Source organism: Papaver somniferum, chromosome 7, assembly GCF_003573695.1.
Source record: "Papaver somniferum cultivar HN1 chromosome 7, ASM357369v1, whole genome shotgun sequence".
NCBI lineage: Eukaryota > Viridiplantae > Streptophyta > Magnoliopsida > Ranunculales > Papaveraceae > Papaver > Papaver somniferum.
Genome location: NC_039364.1, coordinates 169,388,137 through 169,403,531, shown reverse-complemented (window position 1 = coordinate 169,403,531; position 15,395 = coordinate 169,388,137). Strand labels below are relative to the sequence as shown.

At 36.2% G+C, this 15,395-nt stretch overlaps 1 pseudogene; it reads left to right on the top strand.

The window, feature by feature from the left end:
• Nucleotides 1-205: 205 nt before the first annotated feature.
• On the top strand, nucleotides 206-8,008 carry LOC113299032 (annotated as a pseudogene).
• Nucleotides 8,009-15,395: the final 7,387 nt, after the last annotated feature.

Genomic DNA, 15,395 nt, shown 5'->3' with positions numbered 1-15,395 from the left:
ACACTTTTTTTTGAATTGCAACACTTAACTGCTAATCTATCAGCCCAATCTAGCCCATAGGACTTAGACTACTTGACTTCCACGGAACTTAAGACAACAAATTAAAAGGACTTCAAATAAAATCAAAAATATCTCGTTTTCGGTAAATTAAAATATTTTCAAAAAAGAAAAAAAATGGAAAAAAAAAAAAAAAAAAAATAAAAACAGAAGCCTCTTCCATCTTCTCTCCTCCTCCATCTCCTTCTCCTTCTCCTTCTTGTCTCTCTGATTTTCTATCTCTGTCTCTCTACATCTGTCTACTTCAATTAGTCTTCTCACGAATTATCATGTTCTATCAGATTAGCGTACGTTAGCTAACGTACGCCCGCCTCAATTTCATCTCAAGCCATGTACGGTAGTTCAGGAAAACTTGGTGGCAGAGGCAGAGGTAGTGGTGGTGGCGGTAGTGGAGGTCGTGGTCGTGGTAGTGTTGGTAAAAGAAACCGTTCTCCTTTTCCTCCACCACCTTCTAATCGCCCAATCGTTCCTATATCTACAACAACTTCCAATCGTCTCTCAACTGGTGGTGGTGCCTCCTTATCTTCTGTTCGAAACCGCCATGAAAGTGCAAAGGTTCCATCCTCTCCTGACGAGAGTTATAGTCTTGTCAGTGATGACCCACTTTCTTATGCTATGATTATTCGTCTTGCTCCTGATCTTGTTGAAGAGATCAGACGTGTTGAAGCTCAAGGTGAAACTGCTCGGATCAAATTTGATTCTAATGCTAATAATTCCTTCGGGAACGTAAGTACTTTATTTACTCTCTAATTTAAGTTTCTTTTCCCCAATTTGATTGAATTTAAGTTCAGTGTCTATGTTAGGCAAATCTCAAATTTGTTTTAGGGTTGAATTGCATAAAAAACTAAATTGGGTTTCTTCAATTTGATTCAGTATTAGTTTATGATGTTAGGTTTATCTTAAGGATTAAGTTAGTTCCACATTAAGTGATTGTATTGTGTCTGATTTTCAAATACTTCACAATACATTACATTCATGAAATTGGAGATTTGAACAATATAGTTAGAGGATTCATGTATGGTGTTCATTAACTTATGAACAAGTCAGACAGTTTTTTTTCTAGGGGCTCTAAGTTACTCAAACGATTCTGTTATGACCTTGGACAAAGTCTTGCAAAATAATGAACCATAACCACTAATAAAACTTAGTGGAACGTAACTTAAATATTTCTTCACATTTGTTAAGGTTGATTGATCATAGATGGGGGAAACGTGTATATGGATTATCCTCCTGCTCAGTGTCTGTCCTGTGGGTTTTAGTTTTTTTTGCTGTTCTTATACATGTTGCAGGCATCCTTTTTGTTCACCTACCGAAATGGCTTTTTGATTCAGGAACTTTTGAGATTAATATTTGTTACTACATTATACCTGTGTGGTTGCATGTGTAAACCTGGTTGTTGTTAAACATCAAAAACTTTTTACGAAGTCAATGCTTGAATCAGGTTATTGATGTAGGCGGCAAGGACTTCAGATTTACATGGTCTCAGGAAGTGGGTGATCTTTGTGATATATATGAAGAACGCCGAAGTAGTGACGATGGAAAGGGTTTGCTTATTGAATCTGGATGCCCATGGAGAAAGCTAAGTGTCCAACGCATCCTGGATGAATCTACAAAGAACCACGTGAAAATGCGGTCAGAGGAAGCTGAACAGAGAAGCAAATCTAGAAAGTATGTTATGAGTGTATTGTTCAACTTGCTTTATTGCTTGGAGTTGCATAATTAGCTGATTAAGGATTTTGGTTGGTCTAGACTGTTTCCAATTGCGTCATTACTTCTTTTCGGATTTGCTAATATCTTTGAGTTTAAAATGTGTCCGTTGCATAGGATCGTTATTAGTGTTACTGTCTGTGACCATTTTCCTCCCTCATCCTGCATCCTGCATCCTGCATATTACTGATGAGAATGACTGATCTATCGCGTGGGTGTCAGAGCAAAATATGTTGAAATATCGTTGCTCGCTCTTTCTTTTGCAGTTTTTGAGAGGCAAGTTTTATTGAAAAGGTGGAGATAATTATGACATTTGAACTATTGCTAAACTTCTTATAAAATCTTGTCTTTTATACGAAATAGGATTGGAGCTATTTCTTGGTTCAAGTCCCATGTTTCCAGGGGAAAGCTGGAATTAAATGTGATACACTTTGGAAAAAGCTGTCACGCACCATGATATAAAGTTCTATCCCATTTTCTGTAGCCTTAACTGTTTTGGGTGGAGGGAGGTGGGCAATTTCAAAGAACTAGATTTGATAGATAAAACACAGTTTGAAAGATATCTGAGAGAAGCTTATAGCTTTTTTGAAGTTTTACTTCTATATAATACATTGCTAGTGAGGGGGTTTAGGGTTGGTCTCAGATTTTTGCTGCTCTTCTAGCAGCTCGTGAAGAAATCATTTTGGATATCCAAATGTTGAAATCAATACAAATTTTTGCCCCTTTAGGTGTGTTATATTTGTCGTAAGTTTAGGTAAGTAATTCTTGCATGCATCTTTAGACTTACTACGGTTTTCTGTATCTTTAATATTTCACTCTGCTGTTGATCCCTTGAAAATTTTCCCACTGGATTTTTTATGTTACCTTTAGAATAGTTTCTCCTGCAGTCCTTTCAGACTATGTTCTCTGTATTGCAGGTCTACTACACATTTACAATTAGAACTACACATTTACAATTAGAAATTGCTCTTCAGGGGTTTAACATTAAATAATCGTGGTGTTCCTGTACTATGGGTCCATTTGAGTTGGTGAACTTAGTGGTCAATTTGTTATATTCGCCATCTTTCCAAAGTTGATGTTGTGTTAAAATATTTTCCATTGAAGTATTAGGGAATTGCGTATCTGTACAACTGTAGTGATTAATTTAAATTTATTTTGTAGAGCTATTGTCCTTGACCACGGGAATCCATCTATGAAGAATCAATTGAAATCAATAGCTGCAGCTGCAGTTGATAGTGAGTTCTGTACCTGCAATTCAGTTTCTTTCCATTATATTTTGCTTGTTTGTATGTTGGGAAAAATCAGGAGCTAAATCATTGGCACATGCTAGTTATGAACCTCTCTTGAATACTTTTTTTTTTCTCTCCCAAGGCCGTGAAATTTGCTCAAAATTGAAAAGACTGACCTGCTTACATCTAAATTACTTGAACTGCTAAATTAACATGTAAAATATCTGATTTTGTGGAGTGGCAAATACTTCTCCAATACTTTTTTGCGTGTATCTTCTTATGTTAATGTACTTTTCTAGGTAATCCGCGGAAAATGGGTGTGAAGTCAAAGAAAGAACCTGCTCCTAAGAAGAGGAAAGTGGAACCACCATCTCAAGGTAAACATCAGCATGTTTATGAAAGCTCAACTAAGACCTTGGCTTTTGCTGCAAGCCTATAAAAGAATCAACCTCCTTTCTTAACAAACTTTGGCTCTGATTAGTAACATCTAAAATAATCGATTATGAGATTAAAATCATACGTTTGGCGTCATCTGCAAATTAAAATGTGTTGATAAATCATCATATACATGGTTAGCAAATGAGGAGTAATCTTTCAAAATCTGCATCCATTGCCATGACAGGTCCCCCTAAATCTGTTTTCAAGGCAGGGTTATCTTCTTCAGCAACTCCTCCTAAGGGTAGGCTGCCATTTCCATCTCCTGAGCAACCTGTTGCTTCAACATCTCCCTTTGGTAGTGGGAGTCTTTCAAAGGCTTCAGCAGCTATAGAAGTTCCCCGTGCATCAAGTAAAGAGAACACAGTCACTGAGAAGGTGACTCCTAGCAGGACTGTTCATGCAGTTGGACGTGAAGCATCTAGAATTAAGAAGGGCTTAGAAGCCACACCCAAGGATTTGCAGAGTATGTTGATTAAAATACTCCTAGAAAATCCAAAAGGGATGACGATCAAGGTAAGTGTTACGTAAATGCAACTAAACTACTATAAACACATAATAGTAATTAGTATGAATATGGATTCGCATGATCTGATGTATAACTAAAGGAAGTGGGCATCTATCATGTTTATCCTTGCTGTTTTTGTTTTAAGTCGAAGTTGAGTTATATTGGGTAAACAACCATCCTTGGTTTTCCAAAAAACAATATGTACAAGTATTAGATTTATTTTGTTTTACTATATTTTTTTTCTATTTTGTTATATATGCCACTCAGTGTATTCCGAATTGTGGTAGGTTTTACTAATCAGAATATCCAACTTTGACAAATTGTAACAGAGGGGGATGGTGCAGTTCGCTGCGTTATGCATCAGACTCCAGTTTTTCAAATTGAACTTTCTGAAGGAAAAAAAATGTTGATATATTTGCATTCCGTTCTCTTGTAGGGCCTCGAGAAGGAATTAGGCGACTCAGTTCCCAACTGCTGTAAAAAGATAGAACCGATTTTGAAAAAGGTTAGTAGTTAAAACCTTTCAAAGTAAAATATCTTTAACGAACGTTACGAATCTTATAGTTTTATCGTTTTATTTATGTTGAGCATCAGATTGCAATTTATGAAGCTCCAAGATACTTGCTGAAAACAGGAGTTGATTTAGATGTGGAAAGCTTCAAGAAACTATCATCTGGAAGTGGAAGGTACCTACCATTTCATTGTACCGATTTTGGAACATTAGTCTATACTGATTTGTTGAATTATGTATTTCTTTTCCTTTTTTGTTCATTTTATATACTCTTTTTTTAAAATAAATAAATAATAATTCCTGTCCAGTTCAGCTGAGATCGCCCATGATCAAACACATCTTCAAGGTGGGGTAGAAAAAGCTACACCCAAAGCATCTGAACATCAGAAACAACTTGAATCTGAAGTAGAAGAATCAAATATAGCCGACAATGTTGCAATCCAACAAAATTCTCCTAAGACATTTGGTGACAAGAAAACATCGGATCATAGTGATGGGCATGCTAGTTCTAGTGAAAGCGATAGTGACAGTGATAGTGACAGTGATAGTAGTGATAGTGGAAGCAGTGGAAGCCAGAGTAAAAGCCGAAGCAAGAGTAGAAGCCCGGCTGGAAGTGGGAGTAGTAGTGACAGCGAAAGTGATGGCTCTTCAAGCAGCAAAGAAGGTTCTGATGTTGATGTGGATATTATGACAGGCGACGATGACCGAGAAGAACCTGGGAGTAACTTACCGGCCCATATCACGACCGCTCCTATGCCTTGGAGAACTCCTGATGATGGACTTGTGCTCAACGGGATTAGTAAAGATAAACAAGATGCTCGAATGTCTGATATAGTTGACATTGTTGGAGACTTACCTAATGATGATATAGAAATCGATATTCTTGGAGATGATGATACAGTTCCCCTTGAAACAAACACGAGATCGCTGGAGGAAAACGTTATGCCTGGTCTTAGTCAGCCAGGAGATGGCCAACAGAGGTCCTTTGTCAGAAATGGCGGTAATGAAAATCAGAATATGACTAGTTATTTTGACCTTGACAGTTCTAATAGAAATGCGAAAGCCAAATCCAGAAAGGGTTCGGAGCCAAACTACTCCTGTGAGAAGTCTGAGAGTGCTAAAAGGATGAAACCAGGAGGCTTGAATCCACCACAGACATCCGGGAGAAGTAAGGACTCTTTTGCATCAGAGGATCCACAACACATAAGTCTTAATAGGCCTGACCAGGATAGTTATAATGTGCATCTGTCAAACAAAGTTGGCAGGGATGGAATTTCAGATACAAGCTCACGAAAAGGATATAACCTATCAATGGCTGGGATATCTGTTTCAGATGCTCAACGTTTAGGTCAAAGATCTGGAGATCTTAATGCGCGAGGAAAGGCGTTGGACATGGTCAACAGATACACTGATAACTTAGCCCGTGGTGTCGAATCTGAAAGAAGTCCTAGTCTTCCACATGAAAAGTTCTCCATGAGCAGAGACAAACATAGTGAAGATGCTTATGGTAATGAGAAGTCAGTTGGTAATAATGTGAGGGAATGTGATGTTGGAGACTCATATATGGGGTCTTTACCGAAGGATATTACCAAAACTGATCCAGAAAAATCTCCAATCGCCAATGGGAAAGGCAAAGTACTGAGAAGGGAGGTTTCAGAGTTGGAGTTGGGTGAACTTCCTGCAGAAGAAACTCAGGGGGTAAAGAAGCAGTTTGGTAGAAACAACTCTTTTAGGAATTCAAAGAATAAATCTGTTGTTCCAGATAACTTGGACTTAAATGGAAGAACATCAGCGGAAACGATCCAAGAGTCAAGAAAACTGTCTCCACCAAACTCAAGAGTTGGAATTGGCGGTACCCAAGAGAGCTCGTTTAGGAAGAGGACCCCAGAAGATGAAAATGAAGATTCATGGATGAGGCAACAACAAAGGGTTGGGCAGTATCAGGCTCCGCAGATGCCGAGGACGGACCTCACTGACTCTGAAGCTGGGTCCCAGTTGAATAAGTTGTCAGACATGGGTGGTAACTCGAGAAAGAATGGTTACTTGGACACCAATAAAAAGGGACTTGTCTCTCTACCACAACAACCAGAGACCAAAAGTTCAGGACAAGCGGCTGTTCCTAACAATGTAAAGGAGTCAAAACTCTCAAAATCTAGTACCATGCCAGAACCAAACGAGAGGAGGGATAGCTTCGTGATGGGGAGCCATAATAGCAGCCGGAAAAGGAGGGAATCTTCTTCTGACGAAGTAACTGTCCTTATTCCAAATATGAAAAGGATGAGCCGGAACTTAGAGGACCGATAAAGGACATCTCACAGTACGTAGTCTCACTTGATTGTGATGTGGTTCTTGTATTACGCCGTAGAAATTTCTTTGTGCATACTGATGATGGTTATTACTTTTGCAGATACAAAGACTATGTTCAGGAATATTGTGAGAAATATGAGAGTTATTGCACTTTGAATGAGAATTTAGAGACTTACAGGTTTGCAGTTCCCATCTTGCCCTTAGGGTCTTCGTTTTTGATATACTAACATATGCTTTTTGTCACCCGACGGTAGTATTGAAATTTGGTACTGATGATGAGAAATCTAATGGCTGCAGGAATGATTTCGATAAACTTGGGCAGGACCTTGCTCTTGCTAAAATTAAGGATAGGAAGAGATATTATGATATCCTCGAGCAGCTTAAGGAAAGCTACCGTCAATGTGGAACAGTATGTTATGCTCCCCTTTCAGTTTACCTTCTCATTTTAGGATTAGAGTAGATCGGCTGTACTTCTTTTCCCCCCACATTCTAATAAATTAGGGTATCCATTTTTGTTAAATCTAAATAAACTTTTTTTTTTCTAATGCAGAGGCATAAACGGCTCAAAAAAATATTCATTTTACTTCATGAAGAGCTTAAGGTACCGTTTATTCATTGTCGTTATAGCACAAAGATACCTTATTTCCTTTTGGTCGAAGTTTACTCATGTTTTTTCATGTTTTACTAGCATCTCAAGCAGAGAATCAATGACTTTGCATTACCATACACAAGAGACTAAGGGTTGTCGGATCCAAGTAGCTTCTTTTGGGTTACCTACCTTATGGGCAACAACAGTTAAACTTGTTGATCTCGTTCTATGCTGCATCCGGTGAAGAACTCAAAGTGGACATTTTTGTGGGATCTAGCTAGGGATGAGAAGCGAGTGCAGAGATATTTTTGTTTAATCATGTAAAATCTGCACTGGTGATCCATCATTATAATTGTGCATGAAGGTAAAGGGTGGCGATAGCTCAGATGTGAATGAGATGTATGCAATCTTGTATTTGAGCCATTTTTGGGTTAATATATGTTTAATCGACGGGGATCTAGATCTGTGAAGCTGATCAGAGTCCCAGTTTCGGCAGTGGCCCGAGTTTTTCATATTCTTTTAATTGAAATTATATAAGTGAAGCACAACTACTTGTGTTGATTTGTATCTTATAGCAGCGGAACCTGGATATCTGCTTTTTGTAACCAGTAGATCAGTAGATTAAATCATAGTGCAAGGAAAGTGTACAGCGGGATTTCACTAGATCATTTTCTTACTTGAGAGTTCTTCCAGTCAAGAAATTATCTATATGGGCTACGCAAAGAATTATCCGGAGACCTCAGATATTTATTTATTTATTTACGAGGAAGAATCCTTTACACACTTATTTTCATGCTATCTCACACGTCGGGACGCGTTTTTCTTAATCAAAATCAAACATGTTTGAAGCCAATATTTTGGAGACACGTTCATTTTACAAAGCTCTCAAACATGTTTGAAGCCAATATTTTGGAGACGCGTTCGTTTTACAAAGCTCTACGTACCCACAAAAAATGAATTCATTCCGAAAATATTTGCTTCATACACATTGCCGATTGATTTTCACGATTGATATAGGCTGATACCAAACTGTTAGGGGCTGATACCATTTCATATATGACAAAATGATCTTAAGCAATCCTGACCGTTGGATCGGTTAAATGGTATCAGCCCCCAGTAATTTCGGTATCAACCCTTATCAATCAAGTTGATTTTGATTAAAAAAAAATATGTCCCAATGTGTGAGAATGAGATAGTGTGAAAATAAGAGTGCAAAGGGATCTCTCTCTTTATTTATTACTCAATTTTTTTCAAATTTTTTGTCTATACTATTTCTGTAAATTTCAAAATTATGTCCCACTTCTGTTTATTCTCGTATTTTTTCAATAAACTCTCACATATACCCTCATTTTATTTTCATTATAAATGTACTTCCAATAAGATCTTATTCAATATCATTTAAAAACTTATCTAAATAGGAAACAATATGATTAATATCTTTATATTTTTATCTTCAAGAAAATAATTATGGTAAATAAACCTGAGGTTTCAGGGGAGACCAAAAAGAATTTGGGGCAACTCAATATACCAAACCATGGACATTTTGAAGTAATACCAAAAACCCCTTATTCACCAAGTTTAGTTAGTGTTAATTGATGAATAGGGTATGAAATTAGTTTATATATGATTAATTAACTATTTTTAATATTTTTTTTCAATATCTTTTTCGAATCTTTTTTCATTAACTTTTTATTAAAATCCTAGTATAATTGGTAGTTTCGATACTTTTTCAAAGCAGAAGTATGATGTTATTATCGTTGTCGATATGTCTTCGGAATCTTTAGGTTTTCGGAGTAATACTTGTATGTCTCAACATTTCTAGACTTCCTAGTCTAAACCTAGCAAAGTTGACTCTAGTAATGTAATCAAGCGAATTTTGAGTTTTGATACTAAAATATGACAACCAACCTTGACACACCAACGCTTGGTGCGTTCAACCAAGCAATGCTCTAAAGATCTCCCTCTTTGTCGATTTTAGTGACAAAACTCTATTACATATGGAGAATACACGAATTAAAAGATATATATATTACATTACGTACCATTCTCTTAACTCATTCTTCATACGCTTGATTCCAAGTTTCAACAACTTCAATAACTTGTCTATAATAGATCACGCAAGGTATCAAACTTATAGATTGATATCGAAAAGATGGTGGTGTACTTGGTACCCTCATCATTTCATTAAGGATCTTCTTCGTTTGTTGGAGAGGTTGATGCGGAGAGGTGTCCACCTTTAGCTATCTTCAAGACTAAGTCTTCAACTTGAAAGGGATTAGGTGTCACTTCCTTAGTCTCGTTATGAAAAATTCAATAACGTTACAGGAAATTGTCCATGACATTCCTTCACATTGTTAGATACTAATTTTCTCATGAATATCTTATTAATTATCTTGTGTTCCTGCAAAGATGAATCATACCTACTTGATGAAATAATGAAAAGGATCAGCTTCCCATTCACATCATCTAGTCAGAGAGGGGTTGACCTTAGGATCAGGTCCCCAATCTTTGATAGTACGTAAAATGACCCGCGCAGATAAAGGTGTTGGATAGAACTTACTTGCATATGACACCTATGGATGTCTGGTATTACCTCTTCCACAATAAACTGTTTCATATTCAGATTCATTAGTCGCTGATATTCTGATGGAAAACAGTCTCGGGGTCTACTAGAGGTATTGATGATGGTTAGGGTGACATGTTAGATGTTGTTTTGTTATTGTGCAACCACGAGCGTCCTAGGAACATATCATAGTTTGGATCTTCTTTGACCATGCAAAATTGACACTCGTCTAGACATAACCCATTCTTACTGCAAGAGTGATGTGTCAAAAGGCGTCTCTGGATTAACCTCCATTGGAGAATAGGTGGCTTAATGACGGAAAATTCCTATGGCTCTGAGAGTTTTAACATGATGCAGATGAGCAAGTTATAGCCTATTTGGAGGCTAAAAACTCCAATGTCGTAGTTTAGCTCAAGAAGGGTCTAAATTGATGGAAAACGACCCAATGATCAAGACATGCACCGTTGCATGAGCTTCAAAATTTAGCCAAATTCCATCATTTAGGGTCTCAAAAGGTCGTTTTTGCCGTTTTAGGGAAGTTTTTGTTTTTTTAATAACTTTTCTATTAGGAATCTGTTTGGGTAGCCATTTGTGGCGTAAAGGATTATTCATAGAGTACTTTCATTATTTTAGATAACCTAAAATTTGCCAAAAATAGCAAATTAGGATTTGAGTCGGTTTCAGGTTGTTCTCACCCTTTCTTGTTGCACAAGTTAGAGTTTTTTCCCAAATCTATTTAAGAGTCTACAAAGTTATTATTCTAACAAATCATTTGGTTAATAAAATTTATATCATTTTATTGAAATTGTTCAAGTTATTTATGATTTTTATTTATAGTCGGGAAACCGAGGTCTAAATAATTACCTCTTTTCATAGTCGTTATCCCTAGGAATAATTTGAGGTCTGAACAAACTATCATTTACAAGTACATCTCAATGAAGATGTCGTTGATTGGTCAATTACAAGTCTTTTGATTGGTAAATAATATTATTGGTTCTAACTAGAAGTAAATGTAATATTTAATTTAAAACATATGTAATTTGATTTCAACAGAAAGAAATACTTTTCATTAAATAAATTATAATTAAGTTAAGCAGAAATAAAAGTTACAACTCTTCTAATCTCGTTCATTATTGCCTTCTCCACTTTGATTCCATTCTCCAAGACCCTGAATATTACCAATTTCCATCAAACTTGAGAATTGACATATATCTCCGTATTGTTGAAAAGCAGAAGTGGGTAGTTTCAAATTAAAAGTGTCGTTGTTAGAAACATAGAAGAGGTTGCTTGTGGTCCAGCGAGATAATAACCTTCATTCTGGTTTCAGGTCCGAAATGATGCAAAAAAACGTCTCAGTGGTTGAAACACTTGGGTTGGGATATCATGTTTGGATTAAGTCACTAGTGCCATGATGAACTACTACTAGAGGAACTTCCAGAATTTACGAATGACTTAATCCAAACATGATATTCGCCTGCCATTTCCGAACCGTCTGCAAGTACAAAGCCGTAATTTGTTGATTTATCCAATACATATTGTTAAGCTCCATCTTCAGTTGATCTTCATTGGCATCCACATTGTAATAAAGATAGGTGAAAATGTGGGGGTATAACAATGATGCAGGGTGGAAGCGTTGAATAGAACTAATATCTAAAACTCATGTTTCTGAGATACCACTCTCCAGGAAAACACTACTTTTTCAATTCATCCAAGACTGTCTAATACTAAAACACAGAGCTCCTTATATAGATAACTCTTATAAAATCATTAATTATTTTCTAATCAATTAAAATATATTTGTTACCATAGCTAATAGATATTTTGTAAAATAATAAAATACTACAATAAATATTATTAGATATTACTAAAATATACCTAAATAATGAAAACCAAAATATTTTAATTAAATTTAAATATTACTTGTAATAAATTAAGTAATAAACATGTATATTCTCCTTCCGTAAATACTCCACCATTCCCCCTTCTCAAAAAAATTCCTTCCTCGAATTTTGCCAGTATTTGTTCTTCTATAAATCATTATTCGACGAAAATCCTTAAACTTAAATAATCTTGGCATAATTAATATTGGACTGATAAATATTTGCGCATCGAAAAGGTGAAGTTAATGTCGTTGATCCACCTGATTACATAATGCTTCAAGAGAATATGGACCAACATAACTAGAACATAATATGATCTCATCATCAGGATAAATATCATAAATTGGTGGTGAATTTCAATCCACGATAACCTGATATTTTTCAATTGTTGATGAAGAAAAAATACCATCAAACCTTTGGATTTCAAGCTTTAATCCGGACTCCAATGAATCTCGCAGATTATGTGCAACTCCTCGAAATCCCTCATCGTCACCAACGAGGTTTTTGTTGTCATCAACGGTCTCCTCCTCTACTCTCTGTAGGCTAGGACCATGACGGGGCTCTTGCTGATGATGCATTTCATCCAGTTGGAGGGTGAGCGCCTTAACCTTCCGTTGTAGATGATCTATTACCACTTTCTCTTACTCATCGTTGAGGGCAGCTCTTCGAACAACACCATGATCCCTTCCTCGAAACATGATGCAGGAGAGTTGCCTGTCTCTGAACCAACTAATGCAAGGCGGAAACGCGCAACAGAACTAATACTAAAACTCATACATTTATGAGATAACACTCAAGAAACTCAATACTCTTAATTCATCCAAGACTGTCTAATACTAAAACACAGAGCTCCTTATATAGATAACTCTTATAAAATTATTAATTATTTTCTAATCAATTAAAATATATTCGTTACCTTAGCTAATAGATATTTTGTAAAATAATAAAATACTACAATAAATATTATTAGATATTACTAAAATATACCTAAATAATGAAAACCAAAATATTTTAATTAAATTAAAATATAACTTGTAACAAATTAAGTAATAAACATGTATATTCTCCTTCCATAAATACTCCACCAAACAACCACACCCAATATTTCGTTCGGCAATCTGTATGGACTAAAGTCCAATACAATTCCGAGAGCATCAACTTAAAAGTGATACTCAATCAAAAAATATATCAAAGAGCTTTATCTCTTTCGCAATATAATCAGTAAAACAACTAGATAGAAATCTGTGAGACTGATTGCTATGAGAATAACTCGGATGGTACCAAAGACTAATGGTCGAATGTCAATCAAGTCCTATCCAACAAACAAGGTCGAATTTATCAACTATGATTGAACTACGCACAACCTGTGATATTTCAATTATATAAACAAAAATAATGCGAAAAAGAAATAACACAGACACCAGAAATTTTGTTAACGAGGAAACCGCAAATGCAAAAAAAAACCCCGAGACCTAGTCCAGATTTGAACACCACACTGTATTAAGACGCTACAGACTCTAGCCTACTACAAGTTAACTTCAGACTGGAACCTAACCAAGTCTCACACCGATGAAGGTACAGTCACGATCCTTACGCCTCATGAATCACAGCATGACACTGCGCACCTGATTCCCTTAGTTGATCTTGAAAAAAGGGGGGTATAACAACCACGCCCAATAATTCGTTCGGAAATCTTTATGGACTAAACTCCAACTTAATTCCGAGAGCACCAACTTAAAAGCGAGACTCAATCAAGAATTAAATCAATGATTTTATATCTCCTTCTCAATAAAATCAGCAAATCAAACAGATAGAAATCTGCGAGCCTGATTGATATGAGAAATAACTTGGAAGGTACCACAGACCAATGCCCAAGTGTCAATCAAGTTTTATCCAACAAACAAGGTCAGATTTATCAACTGATTGAACTACGCACAACCTGTGGTATTTCAATTATATAAAAATATAATGCGGAAAAGAAATAACACAGACACCAGAAATTTTGTTAACGAGGAAACCGCAAATGCAGAAAAATACCGGGACCTAGTCCAGATTTGAACACCACACTGTATTAAGCTGCTACAGACTCTAGCCTACTACAAGTTAACTTCGGACTGGAATGTAGTTGAGCCCTAACCAAGTCTCACACCGATTAAGATATAGTCGCGTTCCTTAGGCCTCTAGAACCACGTCGAATTTGGCGCAATGCTATGACCCAAAGACGAAGACTTATAAACAAATCTGTCCCCACAGATTTGTCTATTCTTTATTCGGTTTTTGTTCCGTGTTTTGATATAATCAAGGTGAACATGAACCAACTAATAATCTGGTCTTATACTCCCGAAGAGTAGCCTAGAAATATCAGTGACCTCACAATAACCCAGCTGATTAACAGGAAAAGTTATTGCGGAATGACAAGAGTCTGAGACGAAAAACTATTGTGATTACTTTTTGTATGTTACCTATCGGAGATAAATCTCGAGTAAATCTTAAAGAAGATAAAACTCAATAAGATAGAAAAAGTAAGATCAGAATATGCAACTTCGAAGAAAATAGTTGGATCTGGATTCACGAATCCCAATGAAGTCTTCAAGTCGTTAAGTTATAATGGTTTTAGGAAAAACCTAGGTTAAAGGAGAATCGACTCTAGTACGCAACTAGAAACACACAGAAGTGTGGATATTAGGTTTTTCCATTGCTAGAGTTCTTCCTTATATAGTCTTTCATGTCAGGGTGGTTTCAATCAAAGCTAAGATAGTTTAGTAACAAAGCATTCAATATTCGCCGTTAGATGAAATCCTGATTTAAGATTCAAGCTAAGTCTGTTTAAAAATAAAGAAATCAATCTTCATCGTTAGATGGTCTTAGCTTGTTATATACAAATAAAATATACCTTCATTTAGATATGGGTTACCGTACCTAAACGTGTAAATTGAGTTGGCTCAATAATAGTTAACCGAAGTTAGCCATATGAACACTTTTGTCTTAGCCGTATTCAAATAACGCTACTAGATCAAATATAAAGATCAATCAATCATGAAAGATAATCAAATGAATCTAATTTTGTTTCAAATAGAGTTGTTCAATTGTTCACTATCTCATAGAAATATAGATGAACAAATTGAATCGAAATCGGTTTGATTCGTAATCTTAAAAAATACTTATATAAGAATCAATTCATGAACATTAAGCCATGATTTGAAAAGATTGCGTTCCTTAAATCATAAAGGTTTTAGTTAATGATTATATGAACGATTCTAGAACTTTACCACTGTGTTCGCCAACCAGGTACGAAAACAGCAGCTCCGGACCTTGGCCTAGTCAAGCCGTTCGCAAACCCGGTTCGCGAACGACTGTCCTGGACCCAACTCAGTTCCGTTCGCATACTAGGTATGCGAACAAGAGTTTCGGACCTGAATAATCACAGTACAGTTCGCATACTAGGTATGCATACCGTGTTGTATCCAGACATGGGTAATTGTTCCAAACTCTCATTTCAATCATTGAAACATCCTTAGAAGACGATAATGGTTGTCTCACACAAATCATTAGCTTCAAGTAATTATCAAGTGATTGAATGATCAATACGAAACTTCCCAAGCTAACATC